Source organism: Lycium ferocissimum, chromosome 9, assembly GCF_029784015.1.
Source record: "Lycium ferocissimum isolate CSIRO_LF1 chromosome 9, AGI_CSIRO_Lferr_CH_V1, whole genome shotgun sequence".
Classification (NCBI taxonomy): Eukaryota; Viridiplantae; Streptophyta; class Magnoliopsida; order Solanales; family Solanaceae; genus Lycium; species Lycium ferocissimum.
In genome coordinates this window covers 48738916-48743791 of record NC_081350.1, presented here as the reverse complement: position 1 = coordinate 48743791, position 4876 = coordinate 48738916, and the positions used below count along the sequence as shown (strand labels likewise).

The window sequence follows — 4876 nt, the reverse complement described above, 5'->3', positions numbered from 1 at the left end:
ATCGATTTTTGTTACAGTTATTTTGTTACTTCTGAGATATTCTTTTAGGTGTTACACCAACTTTATACGATATATTTTTTGCTTCTCTTGATTAAATTATGTAACATTTGACAAATATTTTAAAATGTACTCCTATTAGTCATCATATAAACATGAGAAAAATGACAACCACTCCCTCTTTTCATATAGTATTTTAATTTTAAATTATTGACTTGAACTAATCCAATTTAGCTGTAAGTAACACTTTAATTGACTCTTCGAAAACAGGAAACTGAGCTATAAATTGGAATGTCGTAGCTTTATAAGTAATAAGCACCAGTGGTGTAGTGGTAGAATCGTACCCTGCCACGCTACAGACCTTCCGGCTGGTGCATTCTAGAGCAATGATGAAAATTTGCACTAATTGTGAACGATGGGTCGTCACACCCATCTGATCCTCAGATGTAAAAATGTGCATCTGAGCTCTTTTTTGCTGCTCCGTCTTCTATTTTTTTTTTCATTTTTTTTTTTTTGGTAATTTGTAACACTAATTTATCCGCTGGTAAAAAAATAAAAAAAAATTATCTGCTGGTGGAGCTTATGGTTATTTCTCTTTTTATGCTTGCAAGAGTTTGGAAAAATCTAATTTAAATAAAGTAAAATTTTCACAATTAGCTACCTTTTAAATAAATCTCTAGATCTATGAATGGACCTTATAGTAACTTCTCAAGTGTCACACTAGTGCAAAGTTATCCCTATATAGTTTTTTCTAGAGGGCAAACATATGTCATATACTTATTAATTTGATATATATTTGATGTGGGTAAATTTTTACTATTAATTCAATGACTTAGATATCACAACACATATACGCAGCTGTCGACTTGGAACTTCCTTATTTTTTGTTAACAAATGTGAATCAGTCATTAGAAGAACAAGTTTGATCTGCATTACTTCCTCTTTTGGTTAAGCTTCCTCTATATTTCATTGATCTTCAATTGAACATTTGATTCATACTGTTTTTAAATAATTGGAAGTACTAAACTACACCACGATTTATTCGCAAACTCTATGTTATTATTGTAATCTTATGTAAATCTTAGAAATAGAATAATATAATAAGTAACGTTTGCATAGTCAATCAATTAATATGACAATGATTACAGTTTTAGCCGTTAGGGATAATTAAGATGAACTTATTTACAGTGTTATGGATAATTGTTCTAATCAACTCACAACTAATTAGAACAGTTTGAAATGTACAAATTAAAAGACAAGATCTTTTTAACTATGCACTCTAAGCATGTAGTGTCCAGATCTGTTGGAGCCTTAAAACGTCCCACCACCACCCCATCATTCCCCTTCAACAAAGTATTATTTCTTATATTTCAACTTATATAGAAAGATAGTTTGTTAAAAATCCATGACTAACTCGAATATTCTAAGATAGGCATATCATTATGAAACTTATTTAATGCTTACAAACATATGTCAAATACTTATTAATTTGATATATATTTGATGTGGGTAAATTTTTACTATTAATTCAATGACTTAGATATCACAACACATATACGCAGCTGTCGACTTGGAACTTCCTTATTTTTTGTTAACAAATGTGAATCAGTCATTAGAAGAACAAGTTTGATCTGCATTACTTCCTCTTTTGGTTAACCTTCCTCTATATCTCATTGATCTTCAATTGAACATTTGATTCATACTGTTTTTAAATAATTGGAAGTACTAAACTGCACCACGATTTATTCGCAAACTCTATGTTATTATTGTAATCTTACGTAACTCTTAGAAATAGAATAATATAATAAGTAACGTTTGCATAGTCAATCAATTAATATGACAATGATTTACAGTTTTAGCCGTTAGGGATAATTAAGATGAACTTATTTACAGTGTTATGGATAATTGTTCTAATCAACTCACAACTAATTAGAACAGTTTGAAATGTACAAATTAAAAGACAAGATCTTTTTAACTATGCAGTCTAAGCATGTAGTGTCCAGATCTGTTGGAGCCTTAAAACTTCCCACCACCACCCCATCATTCCCCTTCAACAAAGTATTATTTCTTATATTTCAACTTATATAGAAAGATAGTTTGTTAAAAATCCATGACTAACTCGAATATTCTAAGATAGGCATATCATTATGAAACTTATTTAATGCTTACATCAAACTAATAAAAACGTTGTATACGTATCTCTCATGCCCCTTTATAATTAATCTATAGTCTAATAACACTATACACATCTTCACCTCAACTAAATACCCTTATTAACTCTAATAAATTAATATGGTTTATGTACATACTAAATACCGAATATGAATTTCTTCCATGTTATGTCAAGATTAAGTATAAAAGAACCACGACTTGAATCATGAGAGATAATTTTGAAAGAAAACAATCTCAAATATCCAAATACATTTTAGTCTCACTAAGTTTTCTCCAAAGTGCCACCTATCGCCCTTCTTAACTAATTGCAAGTTTAACTAACAATGGTTTAGCCTAGCAAGAGGCTTCATCTTTTAAAAATAAAATTAAAAAAGGCTTCACCTTATATAGGCAAAGCACATGGCTTTTTCAAAACCTTCATAAAGGCGAAGAAACTCGCAAGTCGCAACACAACACACGACCCTTTTTCACTTAACATATGCTATGTTTTTTAGATCCTTAAGGCTTAAACCCCCGACGTCCACAAAATCTTTCTACATACATTCTGTTAGGATATATACTATTAACCATGTGTTTGGATATAATATTTATTATAGAACAATTATTTATTCAATTTTTAATAAAGAGTTAATAGATCATGTACTAGTATGTGTGTCGTTTAATTATATAGTAGATGATTTAGTGTATAGAGTTTAGCTTATACACGGAAGATTAAATCATCGGTTCTTATAAGTATAAAGTTTATGTTCACAATCTAAGATGGAAATTGGACAAAGCCATCGGTATGATTGTAGCACAAGATTAAATATAATGTATCTTCATTATGGGAATAGTATAGTTCCGTCTTTCTTGTGCAAAAAGACATTTTGTATGTATTGAACGGACCAAAGAGAGATAAGTGTTTTATACCGAATATATAAAACAAATTTCGTAGTTCATTAAATCTACTTATACTCTTAATCTTGATATAATTATTACGATCAATGTGATTTGTTCATTATTTTGATTTATTAAAAGGTACGACTCAATTGCGGGTCTATGTATTCCTGGTAAATTGGCTAATGGCAAAATACATTTGTGAAATAATAATTAGTTGATGGAATCCATGTCTCGACTTTGAGAAGAATGATGCCCCTTTATGGATGCTTATAAGTTTTCATGTGAAAACCCTGCAGGTGGATTTTGTATCCATCACATGAAATAAGTTAAGCGGAAGTATAAAGGATTTAATTAGTCAATGAATTAAATTGTCAGTAATTTAATTTAATTGATTGGTATCTGTAATCTTAACATGGGGAGTTAAATAAGCTTTAATGAAGTTGAACTGAGGAGTGCAGTTATGATATTTTAGTGGAATAATTCTTAATTTATTATGGTAGGATTAGTTTAGATATTTCGAATTAATTCCATAATAGGAAGCCTCGTTAATTAAATTATGTGGTCCTTGTTGTGCCCAAATAATTAGGAATTAAATGGAATCCGATTTCATGGTGGAAAAGGAAGACCTAGCAGGTTTGGGAAAGGAAAACCCTAAGACCTGTGGCTATATAAAGAGTCTTATTCCATAAGAAGTGGACGGTGATTTTTCATAAGTTACTACACGTTCTTTCATGGAAATTCGCCCACACGAATTTCACAGATTTCAATTTTATTTGGGTTACACAACAGAAGACCGTGGAACTGGAGGATAAACGCGTGGATGGTTTTTGCTCGTGCTTGAAGGCTAGATTCGAGGTTACATTCACACTTCAAGAGATAAGTATCAATTTTATGTTTGATTAATATCTTGATTGTGTGTTGTCTATATTACATGCAAATTCGATCTAGCTATTTGCTTTCGCTGCGTATACCTGATTTCCATCACATTCAACAAATTAAATTATTTTTAGTTTGTTGAAAGACCAAGCCTTTTTAGTTTTTGTCATCATATATCATTTTCACTCGTTAAAGATGAAGTTAATACCTTGTGTAGAGTATGAGACGGTTACATTCATGAAAATATCATTTAAATGATTACATCTCTAAACACAAACCCGCCAAATACGTACGTCAAACATTAATGCGATTGTGGTAAGCATATAAAATACATTAAAGACCAATAATTTTCCTAATATTAAGATAATTGAAATTTAAAAATGTCATAGACATATTTCTATTTTACTGTTAGTGTGGCTCGACGTTTGGTAAGACTACATTTTCACCTTTTTTTTTTTTTTTTTTACTACAAAGCGGAATACACAAAGGAAGTTTGCAGTGGTTTTTTTTTTTTTTTTTTTTTTTGGGTTAAGCCTAGGTGGAAATGCTAGATAATCGTGCGGAAGCAATACAAACGTTTTACTTTCAAAGTAAACCCGATTTTGAAAGGTTTTTGTGGAGCTCTTACGTGCATTATGAGCTACGGAATAATTTAAGTTAACTTAATTTAAACAACCTACAAATAAAGCACCATGAATACCAGTAGTGAGAAGTTAATTCCTTTTATTATAGATTATGAAATTATTAATCAAGAAAAATAGTAGTAAAAGTTTTTCGGAAACTTTTCTTTAGTGATACTTGTTTGAAAAAAAAAATTCAAAATTTTCTTTCTTCCAGTATTTTGCTTTTCTTAACATTTCTTGAAACAAACGCCACCAATCTCATACAAACCAAAAAAATCATTATTCACCGCGAGTCCGTGACGACTAGTATTGTCCATGAAAAAATAGTC

General features: G+C 30.4%; 1 non-coding gene across 1 annotated transcript; it reads left to right on the top strand.

The window, feature by feature from the left end:
* Window positions 1-378: 378 nt before the first annotated feature.
* On the top strand, window positions 379-465 carry LOC132032281 (small nucleolar RNA snoR114). The gene has a single exon (XR_009408421.1). It is a non-coding gene; the product is annotated as a small nucleolar RNA snoR114 (small nucleolar RNA).
* Window positions 466-4876: the final 4411 nt, after the last annotated feature.